The sequence below is a fragment of the Notothenia rossii genome (genome assembly GCF_949606895.1).
Source record: "Notothenia rossii genome assembly, chromosome: 4".
NCBI classification, from domain to species: domain Eukaryota; kingdom Metazoa; phylum Chordata; class Actinopteri; order Perciformes; family Nototheniidae; genus Notothenia; species Notothenia rossii.
The window spans coordinates 65,245,687-65,267,221 of record NC_136902.1 but is presented as its reverse complement, the minus strand read 5'-3'; the positions used below and the strand labels follow the sequence as shown (position 1 = coordinate 65,267,221).

The following is a 21,535-nucleotide window of genomic DNA, read 5'->3' as shown; positions in this document are numbered from 1 at the left end:
TCTGCCTGTCCCAGAGACACATCTTCATAACGATGTTACGCCTATTTCTCCCATTGGTGTCGTCTGAATTTGTTAGTTTTACTTACTTCTGCATATTCGGTATTTTCTGTGCTGTATCCCTTTTTAATTCCCTACTATAATGACCCCATCCATGCAGGAAGGATCATTTCTTATGTTGGATATTAAACATGTCTAACGTATGAATGATTATTATTAAACTGCCATCTATTTTAAAAAAGGATGGCAAACCATCAGAGGAAAGGGGGCATTCGTGACCCTCTCCGTCCAATCAGATGTCACAGGTCGACAAAGACCAGGAAGTGGAGATTGTGTGTTTGCAGCTGATTGGACGGTGTTGTTGCAGCAGTGGCTCACACTGTGCCAGTTGCCGATAAGCTTCGTTAAAGCAAAAGAGAGAAATCAAAGCCTGCTGTGCGGAGCAAAGCCGGAAAGAAGCTCCGGAAACTTTTCAGAGCAGAGCTAATAAGTCCATGATAAAAACAATACATTTATTTGTAATTGTAATAATAACAAAATATGTATTTAATGGTGCATGCGTAGAATAAATGGCGTCTTTATCAATGCAAATACATATATAATGAATTCATCTGTTTTCCTGTTGGGATAATATTGTTAAATCCGTTTAAATTCTAACAGGAAGTGGTACATTTTTATAAAAATAAAAGCTCCTGGTGCTCTGAACCCTCAGCAGTCTTTATTTAGAGCTCGGCCATGCCTGTCGGATAGCATCAACATCCCCAGCCTGTGGGAGCTCTTCAGCGCATGTCGTAAATATGAGACACGATGCTTGTAAAAATGACATGGATTCGATTACTATCAAGATCAAAGGAGCTGTGGGGCTTCAGGAGGTTTGGAGGCGCAAAATTCTGATTTTTGCAACCCTGCATGGAGAGTTATGATACACTGTTGGTGCTTGATACAGGATCAAGGCTTTCATTGCGTAAACTGGTGCATTCCATTTCAAATATGCCCTTTTTCACGACGGCTTCCAAAGTAATAAAGGTATCACGCTGACAGCAGAACTGAAATGTGACTAGTTGCAGTGTGGAAAGACAGTTTTCCCTTTTCTAGTAACATAGATTCATTCTCCGAAGAAAATTATAAACCAGACAGCCCATTACATGTGTATACAGTATTCAGTTTAGTCTCTAAATATTCAACTAATAGCTCACCAATCCTGATCTTTTCTTGCTTTTGCCTTTTGTTTTTCAACTGTGATTGGCTCTGTGGACAGATCTGCCTGTGAGCATGAGTGAGGCATGCAGACCAGTTTTGAGGCAGCTGCAAGGGACCAATCACATATCAGGCAGAATTCTCACCCCAATCCAATCAGAAAGCAAGACTTTAATTTCTCTTTGTAAGCATTTGAAGCTTGAAGTAGTCCGTTTGATAGTGAAAGTTACGGTGAGTGTGAATGTAGCGTAACTCAGAGCATTCTGAAATAGATGCTGCAGTTTCCCTGCAGCAGCTGGACTCTATCCTCCGCCAATCATAACCGACATGTGATACATTTTCCTTATAAGTAAAGTCTCTCTTATTCCAATTAAATGTCATGCTGAAACATTATTCCAATAAAATCAAATTGTGACTCACTGTTAATTTGATTTGAATACATATTTACTCCTGGCCCATTTCTTCTGAAAATTGTTACACATTTCTTGATTGTATCCAGTACCTCATCTTAAATGCATTGACTCTTCTGGTCAAATATTACATTGTAAAACCCTGACCACACCCACCTGCACAGCTGAGTGATGTACCTGTAGCCACGCCCCACAGTGATGTCACACTGCACTGACCACGCCCCGAATGCCACTTCAATAGTCTGGACATGTCTACGGGAGCAATTTGAGACTGAGTACTGAGGGGATCAAAGTGCAAACAGTGTTGTAAAGTAACTAAGTACATTTACTCAAGTATGTACTTTGGTAACATTTTTAGGTACTTGTACTTTACTTGAGTATTTACATTTGTTGCTACTTTGCATTTCTACTCCACTGCAATTCAGGAATACATTGTGTACTTTTATTCCACTACATTTATTAAATATCTTTAGTTACCTTGAATGTGGATTAATTATTTGAAATACAAACAACACTTAAATAAGACTACAATTCACAAGCTACCCTGCAGTATACCAAGTCTGCCGCACCAGCGTTGATATCACTTTAATGCATCAATAATTATAATCAAACATATGATATATATTATTCTGAAAAGGGGCCGATTTGCATAATATGTACTTTTACTATTGGTACTTTAAGTACATTTAGCTGACATTGCATTTGTACTTTTACGTGAGTAAATGTAAAGTCCCTTATTTCTGTGAATACAGAACTTTTACTTGTAACAGAGTATTCTTTTACTCTGGTACTATTACTTTTACTGAAGTACAAGATCTGAGTACTTCTCCCACCTGTGACTGCAGACCCTCTGATTGGTAGATGCCCATTTCCCCCCTGAGCCACATCCGCCTCTAGCACAGCCGATTCTACATCCACGCCATAATACATGGCTTCAGACAAATCAACCTCGAATACAGAAGCATAAAAAAACAAAGCAAGCTATACAGCTGGTAGTCGTTGCTACATGGTAATTGACATAAGGACTTGTGTGTTTCTTTAGCAGTATTCAAATCCTTCAGATGGAATATTTTGAAAAGCTCAGAAGCCAACAGGCAATCCAATAACATCTTACAGAATAGTCTATACAGTGAGCAAGAAGTAGACAAAAGTGAGCATAGAATAACATTTACCATACATTGTATAAACTTCTGTACAGTTAATTCAATTGTATGCGTGGGAGTTATGGATTGTACTCAACAAGTCATGAAAGCTGAGGGTGTTAGCTTTGTCTTGTTCCTACACAATACCAATTTGTATTAGCAGTGTAGGAAATGATGACCTTGAAATATGTATGTATTCTGTCTTCTGTAGAAACATCTTCTCCATTAGCCGTATTTTCTTTAATCCTTACTCCCTGCAGTAACACTTCTTGTTCCACTTCTTTCAATAATAATGATTCCAAACTAAAACACATATAACATATTTAGTTCTTGCTATTTGCTGCATTTTAAGGTTTTTTCAGTTCCTGAGTTTGTAGTGGTTTTACAGAAAGTCCAATTGCACACGTTTCTAATTGTCACTGACAGCAGTGTGTGACTGCAGAGACAATCAACATGTTGTTACTAATTCAGCCTCAGTGTGTTCACACGGTGTAATTACACGTTGTAAAACGTCTTGATTGCTTGTTCGGTAAAGGCTCTTGTTTGCTACGGTAGGTGAACAGTTCCAAATTTGTGGAGTAGAAAACGGTAACAAGTTAGTAATGCCTCATTTCCATTACATGGTTTCACTTGGTCCATTTGCGCTTTCCACTGTCTTAGTAACGCCTCAGTGTAGGTACGTTTCTCAGCTGATCAGCATAGTGACCAGGCCTGAGACTGCAGTCAAGTCATCTGTAACGTGACGCTGGCTAAATTCTTTCATCTGCCACCAAAATAAAAAAGGCAAAAAAAACACATTTTGTACAGTGTGCTCTTTTTCAATTCTAGGTCTAATCAACACAAATATTGATTGTTATTGAACATTGTCTTGTAAAGTTAAGACCAGAAAACAGGGCGGAAGGTATAATCAGTGTTGGTTGGCCTTGATGTGATAACATGATGCAGAAAACTGGATATCTATAGCAGTAGTTTTCAGCACTGTTTGTCTTTTGACTTTCCATGTCTAATTTTCAAAATAGGTTCCTTTTATTAGAATTTAATCAAACAAGATAATTATCTTGATACTTTTTACGTTTTGGACGGGTCTCTTTTCTCTCTTTTTTGGACAATTAATCAAGCATGTGGTATTCATGTATTTCTTTTTTCTTACCAATTCATAATTTGTCACGATTTATCTCAACTGAACGCAATGTTGTGATTGGATTACGCTACTGCATTAATATGTGAAAAGCATGCACATTTTTTTTTTATTGATAAACAAACGCTGAAAGAGATGAATAAAGGTTTTAGCATTGATCTGAATTTGACATAAATAGTATAATAATTAGCAATGATCTTATAGGTTACATGTTTTTGAATCAAAAGGCAAAAGCAAAAGGTACAGTAGTTGGAATAAACTGCTTATTTCTATTTATTAAGAGCTCATCTTATATATTTGATTAGAGCTATTTGGGTAAGTGGCAATCAGACAACCGTTATCAGAGTGTGGTTTATTAAATGTTACTAAATACTGATGGTGCACGAGATATCTGACATTATCTGTTACCAGCTAGGCACTTCAAGTACTGACATGACAGATGTATTTTTTTTTATTGCAGTATTTCAGTAAAGCAATACGGACGGCTATGAACAGTGCCGATCTTAAAAAGTTTCCTTTCTTTGATGAGATATTTTTATTAGAATAGATCATGTCTGGTAGATAACCGAGGTATCATTTGCTGCTGTAGCGATGAGTTTCAAACAAAAACCAGGCCACAAGATCAAATCCATTCATCAGAAAAGTTTTAATTTGATAAAGAAAATGAATTATTTTAGAATGGTTGGATCTGATTATTTTATGTTTTAGGACAAGAGAAGTTAAATAAACTTTGACTACAAATGTCACTTTGACTCAAAACTTTGAGAACAAATTGACAAAGACTGGAAGGCAACATGAATCGCTTTTTTCAAACAATATTTTCTTTCTCTGTATCTGACCTGCTTCCTTTATAAATCCCCTTTATGCAAAATCTTGGGGTACTTGAATTAATCTGTCCCACTTCCTGTCATTGTCTGTGTCATTTCCTCTTCCTTCTCATCTTTATTTAGTTTCTGTTTACCAGTCCCCAATAAAGGACAGCCACTGTGAGGTGAAAACATGGCTTCCTGCCATTCGTTACTTGCCAGTCGATTTTTACGCCAGCCCACCAACCCCCGGAAACCGATGCTTTTGTTCAGTCTCCTGTTTTAAGATGACATCCGTTTACTGCTTTCGAGCCTAATAAAGACTCTGCCCTTACCAAAGATGTTTTCAAAAGCCTGCCCCTTAGCTGTTGAGAACTTGATTATAATGGCAGTGTAGAGGCAATTCATAGTAGAAAGTATCTCAACAATCAGTGACATTCTGTATAACATATATCCTCTGGCTGGAAGAGAACTCTCTGCTCCATAGCTTCTCTTGGATAACTGTACATTTTACATTTATATTCAATTTAATATTCCATTCCTTACACACTTAATGTATATATAAAATATCCTGCTTTATTTTTGTTTACTGTACATTTATATTTCAACATGTATATTTTCTACTTTTTTTAATGCTATTTTATTTCAATTTGAGATGTTCACATTTTGAATTGTTTATTTCTAGTCTTTTATTTTCTCTAATGTACAATCCCTTGTCTTTTTATGCTGCTGCAACGCAAACATTTCCCAAATTGGGATCAATAAAGTACTTTTATCTTATCTCACTCTTTAGAAAGTGACGTTTCTGCTACAAGTTTGCTCAAATACATTTGAAAGAGCCAGTGGCAAGGACATCTGGCAATGACCCAGAGAAAAAAACATTAAGAAAAATGTCTTTCCATTGAGGAAGATGGTCTTTAGTTGTATTCACTAAAGGTCACTGAAGGAGTTTTGTGTAGACTGAAAAATGGCCTGACTCATCCGAAAGTTTTAGAAAGTTACTAAATTGTTGTACGCAGGTCAACTCTGACATCAGAAAGGTGTTGCAAGTGAGGCTTGTTGACACTTTGTTGAAGAGTACTGAGGCTTTCTATTGGAGTGTGAGTCAGACCTTGAATGACCGGATTGGCTGTGTAAGCTGTGGCTAACAACTAAGAACTTGTCAACGTGCTGATTTTGAAAGTCATTTTACCTAAAGGGAATTTGTTTCAGAAATGTCAGTTTAATTAACATTGGACAAAAAATTGTGTGTGAGAGAGTTAGAATAGATTTTTGCAGTATACGTATCTCTGCAATGCAACAAATACCTCTAGTCATCTAAATGGTACTGTTAATGTTGCATTATTAATTGCAAACACCTTGATAATGATTGAAATCTCTGGGAATGTCTTCCCTGGTCTGCTTTAACCGCGAGACAGCTCAATAAAGAGAGATCTGACTCAAGTCCTGCCAGGAAGCCCTCCCTGTAGATCTGAAGGGCAAAAGGCCACATAATGTGCTAGGAGGCTACCATTACAGCGAAAGGGTGGCTTTTGTTGAATAAAACAAAGGAGAAGGAGAGAGGAAAACACATGGATGGCTACTTATTTAGGAATGATCCTGTTCAGAAACACATACAAGGATGGTACACATCTGCACGGCTTAGTGGAAGAGGAAGACTAAAGCATGGCTGCAAAGAATGTAGAAAGGCTGTTTTAAAGTTCAAGACATTTCTAACAGTGATTGAGCCGGTCAATCATTTGAGAAATGTATTGGCCAAAAACCTCTTAAACCTTGCATTTGCAATTATACACACATGCTTTCATGGTAGTCATCTGATGGATTGGAAAATGGCAACATCATACAGGTGTTTTAATATATGGTTTAATCCTGCATCTGCAGCTTCTAATAAACGTACAGCTAAGACAATAAAGGCAGGCCATCCTGGATCACTGCTCCGTTTTTCCATTTAGCTAAAATACTGGCTTGTAGATGTTCAAAGCATATACAGTGTGCCTTAAAATCCTACCATGTGCATAGGTTGTGTGAGGACACAGTATAATTTATTCTGTTGGATCCTGAGTGGAGACAGCCAGCCGCAGGATGCCTGGCTCAGAGAAGAAACATGCCAGGAATTTAAGAAGATGGTTCAGCAGCGGCTCCAGATGTAGGCTTAGCAGGAGGCTGCATAACTTATAGACAAGGAAGTATAGGGAGCTGAAAAGAGGCAGCATAGGTATGAATTCTGGTATGAGTGGAGAAGGAATTGAGAGAAATTGAGACTGGAAGAGGAGGGCAAACTGTAAGTGAGTTACAGCAGAGGAGGAGAGAGGAGAACAGAGGAAATAGTAAAAAAGGCCTTTGAGACCAGAGGAGGGAAAGAGGAAGGAAAGGAAAGAGAAAAGGAGGGGCAACACAAGCTGAGGCAAATATGAAAAGAATATTTGGGAAATTGTTTTTGAAAGCTTATAGCTGCAGGTTTTTCGGGGAGATAGCAGGGGGGACATCCCTTCAATATTTGGAACACATGCATTTATCCCCCCCAATAAAACCATGAAAGCAGCCTAGCGCTAGTGTAGCAGGGGGCTATATGCAACCTAAACAGTAGTTGCTGTCCGTCAAGACAACATTCATGTTAAAGCTCAACATTGAGATCTGCTGCTGCTACAGGTGCAGTGCTGCAGGGGGACATGAGTAAACAAGGCAAAAGCTGCTTGAATTCAGACACAACATAGCTGAGAATAAGAATAAAACAAAAAGGTAGAGTTTCATTGAATTACAATTGAGAATTTGGGCAATTTCTGAAGAAATAAAGGGGGAAGAGCTGTGCATGTATGCAGTCTACAAAGTCTGCAGCATCAGCATGATTTTTGGCAAACATTTTCTGTCAAGCAGCAAATACCATTGATATCAGTTGTTTAACGGTTAATGTTGCATCATACATTGTTAACCCCCCTTTATAATGATTGAAGTCTTTATAAATGGCTCCATTGGTTTGCTTTCTTCAAACTGTGATTGCTATTGTTATGTTGTTATGTTGTGATATGTGTATTTTTTAGTATGTGTCTACAGTCGGTTGCCAATAGTTATTAAGGAGGACACATTTCAGGTTCATATTTGTATTTTTTGCCTCTTATTTGCGATGAAAGTTACACACTGGAGAGCTTTAATACTGATGTCAGACGCTGAAGATCTATTGGACGTTACGGCCGGAGATTTGACATTTGCTGAGACACCGTAGTAACACACCCTCTGCCAAAACTCTTTTATGTCTGTCATGTGTTTATTCTTGTATTATACTATAAACAACAGTGCACTTTACTGCTTCTTTTGCACATATGGTTAGATGCTAACTGCATTGTATTGTCTCGGTACTTTTACTTTGTGCAATGACAATAAAGTTGAATCAAATGTAATCTAATCTCAAATTAAAATATACCTACATTTTAATATTTAGTATTAAATAGACTGTTTTATAACTTTGTCTTTAGCCGTGACCTGCAATTTTCTTTCAGTATATGAGTCAGCCAATGGAATTAGCTCAATAATGCATCAATTCAATCGTATAGACCAGGGGTTCCCAAAGTGTGAGGCGCACCTCCCCTGGGGGGGGGGGGGCAGAGAGCTTCAAGGGAGGCGTAGCCGCCAGAAAAAAATAAAGAGAAACAGTGAAATCTAGCTAGTTAACTTCAGCTAAATGCATGCGAGCGGCAACATATGGATATATTTTGAGTGAAGTTACCTAAAGTGAGAGAGGGGACAGCGTCTGTCAGAAAACGGAGGAAGTATGACTATTACGTTCCCTTCTGAGCTAGGGGAATCAAAGGGAAGCAACACAACCAGATTGGTATTGGTATAATTATAAGTGGTTTTAATGCACAACAGGTGAACAAAATGGCAGGCAAACAGCCTGAAACAAACAAAAGAGCCAAAAACACCGGTTTAAATAACAAACAAAATGAGGCTACAAAGGCGCAAGTTTAAATGGGCAACCAAACTAAGGGAGGACTCTAAAAGGTGAGTCTAAAGACATACAGGGAAAATAAATACTAATATACTAAATAAACGAAACAAAACCTCACTTTAAAAGTGGTACAACTAACGCAAAGAATCTATACAAAAACACAGCTAAACTAAAGGCAACCGTCACAGAATCCTAAACTACTCTAAACACTAACTAAGCTACTCTACACTCTAACTAAACTACTCTAGACACGACTAATCACACAAGTTTAACCCCAGAAGAAAGAGCAAGTAGCGAGAGGCATCTGTCCACATACAGAGCCTCCAGAATGATGATTGTCCCCAAGCTTTGTAATAATCTCCAGCAGGTGTGCGCCGGCTGTGTGCTGCGATTGGAGTGCGTCGGGCCCGGCGTGCTCCAATCGCAATCTTCAGGGGCGGACCAGGAGATGGCAGTCAATGCCGGGAGGGCAACCGCACAGCTCATTTACATAGAACACACACAGCTGAAAACACTCAGACGACCAGGAAGGCAGCAGCCGTAACACTCCCCCCCCTTAAGACACAAACCCACAGCTTTGTGAACCAAACACACTAACAAACTCCTAATAACACACATTAACATCACAAACTCAACATAACACACTAACGAAGCTACCTATCACAAAACCCAACCTGGACAGAGCATCGGCCAACACATTCTCTGAACCCTTTAATGATGGGTGTCTACTGTTGTAGTCCCGCACAATCAGAGCCCATTGCAGGAGACTCTGGTTGTGCTTGGACACGCTGGGGCAGAATATGAATGGATCGTAACATGTACACATCACAATTGGCCAAAGGCTGGGTCCAACATCAATCTTAACATGTTGTAGAGCCAACACTAACACTAAGATCCGATACACGAGCTGCCGCTCTCGGGTTACCGGGAGTGTCGAGAAGTCTAGAGGCTTGTCTGAGCCGGGGTGTTGCGTCGGTCTCGCGATATCCTCACGAGGAGGAGGGGGAGCCACAATTTCTGGCTTCTCCTCGGACACAGCTTCATCTGAAGGCACAGGCACAATCACAGGATCAGATAATGAAACATAAGTGTCACGTTTACTTGCCTGTGCGCGTACGTGTGTAGCCAGGCCAATGCCTTTAGGCGGGGATACATTCTGCCGCTGTTCCTTACGTTTCAGAGCTGTACAGTTGGCAATGACATGTCCAGGTTTATGACAGTAAAAACACTCTATTTTCTCTGCTTACGTTATACACATTTGCTGGCTGAGTAAATGGTGCGGCTGACACACGGTGGGATCTCTCCTTAGAGACAGCGGAAAACACAGATTTATGCGTTAACACTCATCGGCTAATACAGCAGCAGCAGAGAGGGTATTTACTTTTTGCTCATTTAAGTAAACAACAATGTGCTCAGGCAAACATTTTTTAAACTCCTCCAACATGATCAATTCCCTCAGTGAAGAATAATCGGTAGCATTACATGAAGCAATCCACTTAGCAAAACACATTCCCTTTTTCCTAGCGAACTCTACGTGCGTTTGATCAGGACTCTTCCTATAGTGTCTAAACTTTTGCCGGTAAGCTTCAGGAACTAACTCATACACTGAGGATGGCAACCTTTACTGAGTCATACTGCAGGCTGTCCTCTAACGTGAGAGCCGCAACTGCTTCCTGAGCTTTTCCATATAATTTGCACGTTAAAACCGCTCCTTAAAAAGCACAACCTCGATCCAGAGGTTTTAGCCAACTATAAACCTATTTCTAATCTTCCGTTCCTTTCAAAAATTCTTGAGAAAGCAGTCGCAAAACAGCTGTGTGATTACTTAAAAAACTGATTTATTTGAAGATTTTCAGTCTGGCTTTAGAACACAACATAGCGCAGAGACAGCTCTGGTTAAAGTCACAAATGACATTCTAATAGCCTCAGACAAGGGACTTGTCTCTATTCTTGTCTTGCTCGATCTTAGTGCTGCATTTGATACTATCGACCATGATATCCTATTGCAAAGACTAGAGCACTTAGTTGGCATACAGGGAACTGCTTTAGGCTGGTTTAGGTCCTATCTATCTGAACGCTCTCAGTTTGTACGTGTCAACGATGAATCTTCCATGCAAACCAAAGTTAGCCATGGAGTGCCACAGGGCTCAGTGCTTGGACCTATTTTGTTCACACTATATATGCTTCCGTTAGGCAATATTATAAGGAATCATTCTGTAAACTTTCATTGTTATGCGGATGATACTCAACTATATTTATCAATCAAGCCTGATGAAATTAATCATCTAAATAAAATTCAAGACTGCCTCAAGGACTTAAAAACGTGGATGACCTTACATTTTTTGATGTTAAACACGACCAAAACTGAAGTTATTGTACTTGGCCCAAAGAATCTACGAAACAAATTATCTAAAGATATACTAACTATGGATGGCATTAATTTGGCCTCCAGTGAGACTGTAAGGAATCTTGGTGTTATATTTGATCAGGATTTATCCTTTAACACCCACATAAAATCAATTTCAAGGACCGCCTACTTCCATCTACGTAACATTGCAAAAATCAGGCATAACTTGCCTCAAAACGATGCCGAGAAACTAGTCCATGCATGTGTTACTTCAAGGCTGGATTATTGTAACTCCTTATTATCAGGGTGTACCAAGAAGTCAGTCAAGTCTCTTCAGCTGATTCAAAATGCTGCAGCTCGTGTACTAACCAGAGTTAGGAAAAGAGACCACATTACTCCTGTTCTGGCTGCCTTACACTGGCTCCCTATAAAACACAGGATAGAATTTAAAATTCTTCTTCTCGCCTACAAAGCCCTTAATGGGCAGGCGCCATCTTACCTTAAAGAACTCATTATACCCTACTGTCCTACTAGGGCATTGCGTTCCAAGAATGCAGGGTTGTTGGTTTTTCCTAGAGTCTCTAAAAGTACAATGGGAGCCAGAGCCTTTTCTTATCAAGCTCCACTTTTGTGGAATCAGCTTCCAGTTTGTGTTCGGGCGGCAGACACCCTATCCGTTTTTAAGAGTGCGCTTAAGACCTTCCTTTTTGATAAAGCTTATAGTTAGGGCTGATTAGATTCAGCCCCTAGTTTTGCTGATATAGGCTTAGTTTGTCGGGGGACATCTTACTTCTTCCTTCTCTCTGTCTATACCTGTGTACTCTCATGTTCCGATTAACCCAGCTTCCCCAAATGTCTTTCTTTTTGGTGTCTATATACGCCGGGGTCCGGAGTCATGGATGATCCTGCGGTCCTGTGTCATGGATCGCGAGTCCTGGATCTTGAATCGTGGCTGTGGTCCTGGATCATAAGTCCTGGATGGATATCCTCGTGGATTCATCTTCCTATTATACACACATGCATTTCCAAACATTTGGACTACCTATGATGCAAATGTATTAACTTTTCAATTTACACACGGCATCTATTGCACGTCTGTCCGTCCTCGGAGAGGGATCCCTCCTCTGTTGCTCTCCCTGAGGTTTCTCCCATTTTTCCCTTTAAACTGTGGGTTTTCTCTGGAAGTTTTTCCTTGTACGATGTGAGGGTCTAAGGACAGAGGGTGTCGTATTGTCATACTGATATTCTGTACAAACTGTGAAGTCCACTGAGACAAAGCTAACATTTGTGATATTGGGCTATATAAATAAACATTGATTGATTGATTGATTGACGTTACCATCAGAGCCCAAACTTCAACCGGCCACCGCAATGCTGTAGCAATGCGCTCGAAGGCACCAAAATAGGCATCCACCTCAGTCTCACAGAATGTTGGCACTAGCGAAATATGGTTACTCACGTCAAAGGCAGGTGGAGGAGGTGGAGATGGCAAGTTTCTTCCGGCAGAGTCAAAAGCACCGGATGCGCGCAGTTCGGAGTCTAGCTCCATCTGCCGTATACGGACTTCCTTATCTGCTTCGATTTTTTTTATTTCCTTATCGGCTTCGATTTTCTTTACCTCCAACTGAAACTGATACTGCCTGTCTTGCTCCCTGTCTTTTGCCTCCAACTGAAGTCGGGCGAGACAGACTTTAAGTTTATTCCCTTCCCGGGGATCCGGACTACCAGGAGACGGTGGACTATAGCGAGGCGGCGCAGACGGTGCTTTACACTACCCTCTCCTTTAGCACGGTCATTTGGCACAGTGAGCTCAGCTTGTGCAGGCAGCACCAGAAAACCCCTTTCCACCAACTCATCCACCACCAGAGCCTTCAACTCTTTTTTTAATAATTGTTTTGCCACTGGGAGACCAAAATGTTGCGCTATCTCATATAAGTCGTCTCTACGACACTGAACTAATTGCTCATGAGAAGGACAGACCAAAAACGACTCCAAATCAAAAGTTGCCATACTCAGGTGAACTGCTTACAAAGTCCACCCAAATTGTTTCTAGCTATGAAAAAACCCACCTATAACCCCAGGAATTAGTTATTTATCCCGGACGAGCCCCCCATGTATTACGTTCCCTTCTGAGCTAGGGGAATCAAAGGGAAGCAACACAACCAGATTGGTATTGGTATAATTATAAGTGGTTTTAATTCACAACAGGTGAACAAAATGGCAGGCAAACAGCCTGAAACAAACAAAAGAGCCAAAAACACCGGTTTAAATAACAAACAAAATGAGGCCACAAAGGCCCAAGTTTAAATGGGCAACCAAACTAAGGGAGGACTCTAAAAAGGTGAGTCTAAAGACATACAGGGAAAATAAATACTAATATACTAAATAAAGAACGAAATAAAACCTCACTTTAAAAGTGGTACAACTAACGCAAAGAATCTATACAAAAACACAGCTAAACTAAAGGCAACCGTCACAGAATCCTAAACTACTCTAAACACTAACTAAGCTACTCTACACTCTAACTAAGCTACTCTACACTCTAACTAAGCTACTCTACACTCTAACTAAACTACTCTAGACACGACTAATCACACAAGTTTAACCCCAGAAGAAAGAGCAAGTAGCGAGAGGCATCTGTCCACATACAGAGCCTCCAGAATGATGATTGTCCCCAAGCTTTGTAATAATCTCCAGCAGGTGTGCGCCGGCTGTGCGCTGCGATTGGAGTGCGTCGGGCCCGGCGTGCTCCAATCGCAATCTTCAGGGGCGGACCAGGAGATGGCAGCCAATGCCGGGAGGGCAACCGCACAGCTCATTTACATAGAACACACACAGCTGAAAACACTCAGACGACCAGGAAGGTAGCAGCCGTAACAATGACAATGATTATTTGAAGCTAAGATTTTCATGGACCGGTCCTGATGACACTCCACTGCCACAGTGTGTTATCTGCAGCGGGGTGCTAGCTAATTTAGTGGGAATGCTTTTAACAGCATTCCAACTAACTGTTCTTCTACGGATGAAAAGTTTATTATTATTCCGCCGGTATTTTGCCGCGCTTCTCCTCCCGCTTTGATCATCACAGAAACTCCGTTCAAACATCAAAACGTTCAGCTCGGTCGGGAATCGATGGCTCTTACTTTTCTCATTCATAACTTTCATAATTCCAGAGATACATCCCATAATACATCACATTTTTAACATTGAAGTCAATGGAGAAAATCTTCAGACTTCAACAAATCTTCATGCAATTCAACTGCTAACTGTTCATTCATACTTTCACTCAGACACCTCATTCCAACTTTAAAATGTTACACATCTTTCTGACATTATTCGTGTAAAATAACTTTTTAATCTGATTCTTACTTTTAGAGATATTAAACATTGTTCAGACCTTGTTTTAGAGGTTTTCTTCACATTTTATCATTAACTAGAGTGTGTGATGTCACGGCTAGAGTGGAGGACAGCTTGAAATTCGCATTCATATATTTTTTTTAAACTGCCATAATTCCCAAACCCTACATTCCTGAGACATAATTTATCATGACAAACGTAGGAAAACATCTCGTAGATGACAAATAATTAAGCAAAAATAATTAAACAAATTGCTTTTTGAGGGCATGAAGTGACAAAAACGTTCAACATTCCTCCATTAAACCCCATTGTAATTTCAGGCAGATATTTCCTCAAGGCAGCAGCACACCTTTAGTTAAACTGCCAAAAAGGCCACATTATTAACCCGAAACTACACAAACATTACACTTCAGGTACTCAACTTCCTTGACATGCTTCACGTTTTGAAATTTCAAAGATATTTGTTACGGTTCTTCCACAAAACGTTCACATGTAAGAGGTTTATCTCTCATTCAGAACAATGAAGCCTTTGATCTCTACAGAGCTCGTTAGCTCAACTATAAACACCTGTGTAATGGAACACGATGATGTCATCACTCCAACTGACATGCTCAGAGCAGCAGACTTCAGATAGCAGTGTGCAAACAGTCCAGCCGTGAAGACATCTACGGGACAGTTTTGAGATTTCTTCAAATGCCGTTGCCATGGCAACACAATGCTCGCCTTGAAACACGGTTTTCTCATAACTTCAGTGAAAATACTCCAAACAGCACAGAACTTCACAGGTTTGGTAACGATGCAGCCATCAACGCATCTAAGCGTAGTATGGGGTGTCATCAAATGCCGTTGCCATTGTGACGGACCACTCGCCATGAAACACGATGTGGCTCTAAGTCCCATCGACACGGTCCAATCGTCCCCCAATCTTCACTTGTATATCACCGGTCCATGCCTCAACAGCTCTACGCCAAATCTGAGGTCTCACCATATGCCGTTTCCATGGAAACGCATCCCTCGACATAAAACATGATGTCGCTATAAGTCCAATGGACACGGTCCAATCATCCCCCAATCTTCACTTGTATATCACCGGTCCATGCCTCAACAGCTCTACGCCAAATCTGAGATCTCACCATATGCCGTTTCCATGGAAACTCATCCATCGCCATAAAACATGATGTCACTATAGGTCCAATCGACACGGTCCAATCGTCCCCCAATCTTCACTTGTATATCACCGGTCCATGCCTCAACAGCTCTATGCCAAATCTGAGATCTCACCATATGCCGTTTCCATGGTAGCGCATCCCACGCCATAAAAAATGATGTCGCTATAACTCCTATGAAAATGTTCAAAAAGTGCTCAAACTTCACATGTGTGCTAACAGTCCAGCCGTGAAGACATCTATGGGACAGTTTTGAGATTTCTTCAAATGCCGTTGCCATGGCAACACAATACTCGCCTTGAAACACGGTTTTCAAGAAAACTTCAATGAAAATACTCCAAACAGCCCAAAACTTTACAGGTTTGGTAACGATGCAGTCATCAACGCATCCAAGTGTATTATGGGGTGTCGTCAAATGCCGTTGCCATGGCGACAGATCATTCGCCATCAAGTTAGTTCAGAAGTTTGCAGTTCAAATATTCTGCTGCTTTTCCAAGCCTTTTTACTTTCTTTTCTTCTCTCATCACACATTCAAGCCCCCTGTGTTCATGTATAATTTCAATCTAAATTCTTCACTTTCTTCTTACACATTACATTTCAGCATAGCAGTTTAGCATCACATTTTCAGCATAAAGCATTCCCACTCGCAATTTCTTCAGGAATTGCATTCTCTCGTTACAGTATGAGACCATGTAAACTCCGGCGTCATATTGAGACGAAACACCCATGTTTGGTGACCAAGCCACAGGAGTTTTTTGACGCTCAAGGAATTGCAGTCATAGAAAAATGTCATTGACACATTTAGCACTGTTAATACAAAGGCAACCGAAGCATCATACCGAGTGGCGTTACGGATAGCTAAGGCAGGTAAACCTCACAACATTGGTGAAACGTTACTCCTCCCTGCTGCTAAAGACATCTCCGTCTCAACTATTTCTCTCCGAGTGCAACGTATAAGGAAGCTGCCATCCTTAACCTCAACATGTTTAAAACATAAAGATAATGTTTAATGGAGGTGACGCTCAGCCAATCAAAAAAGAGAAAGGTAGCGAAAACAGAGCATTTTATGACATTTTCTCTTACTGGACCTCTTTGAAATGCAATTGAATACCCCTGCATTATAGCAACAATAATAATAATTATAATTATAATAATAATAATAATAATAATAGCAATAATAATTGGGAGGGGGGGTGCGGCTGTGATTATGTTCTCTGAGGGGAGGCTCACCTTCCCACACTTTGGGAACCCCTGGTATAGACAATATAATACAAGGGTACAGTAATCAATTCTACAATCCATACATCTATCATTTGACAAGTGGACAACTTATCATAAAAGGTCAATATCAGCCCTTAATTATAGAAACCCAATTCATCAATGGACAGCATTCATCAGCTGTACTTGTTCCCAACTGTGAATCATTTATCATGCAAGGTACTTGAGTTCTCTGGTGCATTTGGCCCTGTGGGAATATTGTAATGCACTTCATTTCATAGACAGATGATAACGGGTGAGGGATGTGAAAGACAGGAAGAAGGAGGGGGAACAGTGCGTTCTATGACTTCCTCCAGCTCTTTAAGCTCTCAACAAGAGCATTAATTTCCCCTGCAGCACTCCAGCAGAGACAATACCACTGAGGGGTGTTTGGCAATGAAAGATGGAGGACGAATACCCACATGTGTTTCTGAACACGTTTAATTATATAGGTTCCATGGGCTTAGCAGCAGCTATCCACTCAATGCAAATCACTTGACAACAATTGGCTACCGGAAGAAAGAATGTAAAGGTTAACACTACGTTGATGCCAAGTATATCTCGAGAAGGGGAAAAAAGACTGTGTTGTAAGAGACTATACGATGTGACAAATATGAAAGGCAACAGAAAAAGTGAGATATCAGGAATACATGAAGTCAATCCCTCCACCATGAAGGCCAAACACACAGAGGGAAGATATAGGCATTCTTCTCCCAGGTGTGACCATCTTTCAGCTGTCAGCAGGGTCTTGGTTCAGACATGTTCTTGGATAGGAGGGCTAACTTTCTGGCTTAAAAAGGTTTTGTTTTTTTGTCCAATCAACTCCGATTATACAAGTCCATAAGCTACATTGAGACTGGTTAAGCTCTACATGATACAAACTAGCGCAACAAATCTTTGTGAAATCAACCTCTGATTGGAATGGTGGTTAATTTGAACCGTCAAAGTCACTGCTTTTCAGACGCTTGTTTGAGGCAATATTTACAATCTCTGAAAATCACAGTTGAAAGGTTGAGCGCTTTAATGTCGATAGATCAAGGGCGAGCAGTCAAGATTAAGAGATTTCATTCATTCAATATGATAAAGGTAAATGGATTACCTTTTATGTTTTCCCTCAACGGCCCTCGTCTTCACGGTCTTCCATGATAACTGCTGTGAACAGAAACAATTGTAGTTAAAGTACCCAGAGAAAAGATCACATATGAAACCCACAAAATCCATCTCATCATTATACAAAAATTCAGTCACGTCAAGTGATATGCGTGTGGAATCATAATATAGATTTTCCTAATGACAAACTGAAAGATTAGATAAGAATGGGCTGACGCTAGAAAGGAAGAGACAGACGTTTATGATGATTAAATAAATAAAAATCGATGACCATCTATCCGTGGATTAAAATGACTTTCAGCTCTTCAGGAGTGGTACTTGACCTTTAATCGCTGTACAGAGCTCCAGCATAGCATTCCCTCACCAAACAACACCTACCCATCCAATACCCATCGCTTAACCTGGTCACATGACAGCAGGAAGCTCTAGAAGTCTTTGATCCCACCCTTACTATTTTTTCTCTCATGTTCTGAATAGCAAAAAAATTTCTTTGTAATATGTTATGCTAACTGACAACAGCTTACTTATAGGCATCGTCCCTGGAGTTTTTGTGTGAGACAATGTGTCATTTGGAATATTGGGCTTTATAAACACAATTAGATTGATTGTACATTTACTGCATGGCAACATTTACCCAATCATACAATGACGGCGTGGCTTAAATGTGTATGTCAAACTGCTTATCAGGATCTTAACTGACACACAATCACATGGAAGAGCCTTTGGGTTCAGTATCTTCCCAAAGGAGTATGGGGTCGAACCACGTATCTTTGTGTAGGACTTCCTAAGTCACAGACGCCCAGTAAGTAATTGTAGACTGTTCCACGAAACAGAAATAATAACAGTAAATTTATAAAGCAGAGGCCATTATATCAAAGATGTTTGGATGTAGGTTACACATTTCATATATCCAGAATCATAAGAGCAATAGCTACATTTAAAGATGTAATGACAATGTCATTTTCTGTTTAACTGTAAACAAGCAGTCCTTTAAAACTCTGAGAATAATTGTATCTTTATCATGTCATGGTTCAAATGAAGAGAAAACTGAGAGGAGGTCCGCAGCGCTTGCCTTCCCTGGTCCCCTGTCCCTTTAAAGACAATGACCTGACTAGCAGGGCAGCTTGGCTGGAGATGAGAAAGTAGTTATTTCCAGCACCCATCTCATTTATTTGTGTACGTGTTTTAAGAGACCTAAAGCAGGAGGCTGGATGCCTGGGTGCCATGCTGATAAAGCAAGAAGGGGACTGTGCACTTTTAACCATGGCCCCTGAGTGACTCAAAGGGGCAGCATGAGGGGGCTCGGACAGGGGATCAGGGCTGTAAGCCAGGCGGATACACTCGGGTGGATAACATGTCTTTAATGCTACTGATGGACTGCCCAACTGGCGCCCCGGCTGGCTGGCACCGTGCCCAGCGTTCTTCCACTGGTTGAGCGGCCGTACAGCTTGGATGACTGTTATGGGACAGACAGGGAAGGTCAGGGGTGACAGACAGACCGCAGATAGACAGACAGCCACCTCAAACACACAGGGGCCAAAGGCAAAGACAGACTGACGGATGATGGGGAGAATCAGTGAGGGACAAACTAGGAGAAATCTACGGGGCACATTCCTGCACTCAATTCATCCACATTTAAAAACAGATATGAGGTCAATTATGTATCACAGGGGTAGCCTAAATCGTCAAACTAAAGCCACGTGAAGCTAGATGTTTGACATTTTGTGTCACTTTGTAACTGTAAAGCAGCAATGTTGGTAAAATATGGCACATTTGATTAACTGGTTTCCTAAGATTTCCTAATACTTATCTTTAAGGTCCCATGTCATGCTTTTCCGGTTATTACCCGTCCCCTTGTGTGTTATGAAGGTTTTTCTGAATGTAAACGGTCTACAGAGTCACAAACCCTCAAAGTACTCCCTGTAGCGAGTAAAACTCTAACACAGAAAAGACCTCTCTATGCTGCACCTCGTTGGAGATTTTTCTTTTTCCTTTTTTTTTTCCTGGTCACGGTGACGTAACGACGACCAAATTGGTCCAAATGGACCAATCCGTGGAGCTCCTCACACACACTCACTCAGCCTTATCTTTTCTCAGGCTGTGAGTGTGTGGCGAACTGTGTGACGAACAGCCTGGCTGTGAGTGTGTGTGTGTGCTCAGGCTGAGCTCCGCGGTGTCTTGCTGTCTCGCAGACCCTACGCAGCAACCAGGAAACGACACCAGTATTACAGCTCACACTGTCTGCTCCTCGAGCCTCAAAGGGCGGACCAGCGAGCCCCGCAACATCCCAGACCCCACGCAGCATTCTCATCTGTTTCTCATTACTGGTGTCATTTTCTGGTTGCTAACGCCATTGTAACACATAATCACTGATGTTCCGCTGTAACGGTGGTGGATTCATCAGAACAGAGTGGGCGAGCTGACCAATCAGAGCACAGTGGGCTCACAGGGAGGGGGGGGGGCAGGAGCTCCAACAAGCCGTGTAGGACAGAGATTGAATACACATACTATACAGAGATGCTGTATGAGAAACCAATGTGAGTTTGGAAAAATGAACAATGTAAATCTATTCTAGTATACCTCGACAATGGAATTATGATCAGTAGAAATGGCCATGTCATGGGACCTTTAAAGGGGCACTATCATGCTTTCTGTGGTTTTCGTGTGTTATATATGTGTGTGTGCAAGAAAATCAGTCTACAAAGGCTACAATCCCAAAGGAGTCTCATACTGAGAAAGATAAAGACTTTTTTTTTACTTTAAAGCTTGAAAACATTTCACAGTAGAGGCAAAGAATACAAATATGAAACCTAAAGATGAGCTTAATACTCTATGTCCTTTTTAAAAGAGAAGTCCTGATTTAGAGTTAAAACATTCCCAAAACATTATTTTCTGGAAAGGCACATTTACAGTATCTAGTTTGTTTTTGCATTTAATCACTGCAGCCAAAAAGCTAGACTTAATTGTCCGGTTTTCCATTTGAGATCCTGATAAAAAAACGTGTTAGAAGAGACGGGGGATTCTTAAGACAGCTGCATTATCACACTTCTGTCCGATCTCATGCTTAATGTGGTCATTAAACCTTGAGCTGCAGTTGGAAATAACAATACAGAATGAATTGAGACATTTCAGAGGTTGGAGTGCCATGAATCAATTGATTCACATTACAACTGAACCGGTGTAATGTGAAACTTTATAAATGTCGGCTAGCAGTAATACGAGTTCTTCACTGTCCAATATGTATCTTAGTTAGTACAGACTTGTGTGTGCCTGTACTGAGCGGCCAAAACAAGCGTTTTAGTTTTTGTCAATGCAGAAACAGATATTTGGGCTGAAGTGGACCAGAACTTTCAGAAGAGAGAAAACTTCAAACATCTCAATGAAATTAAAACTTAAAATCCACCCTTGGGACATAGCCTTAATAAATAATATGTTATGAGGCTCACTCGTTGTCAAGATAAGTAGGGTTGATTTAAAACAATTATCTGAAACAAATTAAAGCTGCTTCAGCTTCTAGGCCATGGCTTTGAGGAGGGCATGACAGGGAAGAACAGAGTTTAAGTTTTTTGGAAAGCAGTGGTTACAGCAGGATCATAATAATAATTAAAACTGCGGTCGCACTTGTGCGCGCAGTGATGAGCGGGCCCTCGCGTCCGTGCGCCTGT

The 21,535-nt window shown here is 40.7% G+C and overlaps 1 long non-coding RNA gene across 5 annotated transcripts in view; it reads right to left on the bottom strand.

Moving 5' to 3' along the window:
- LOC307037679 overlaps positions 1-21,535 on the bottom strand; it is a 100,559-nt gene that overhangs the window by 25,166 nt on the left and 53,858 nt on the right. For 2 of the 5 annotated variants that reach the window (XR_013807756.1, XR_013807758.1), the window contains one exon: positions 17,860-17,912. This is a non-coding gene — a long non-coding RNA (uncharacterized lncRNA). Of the gene's footprint in view, positions 1-6,672; positions 9,678-17,859; positions 17,913-21,535 lie in introns of those variants that run through there. The other 3 variants (XR_013807759.1, XR_013807760.1, XR_013807757.1) reach the window with 3 other exon arrangements.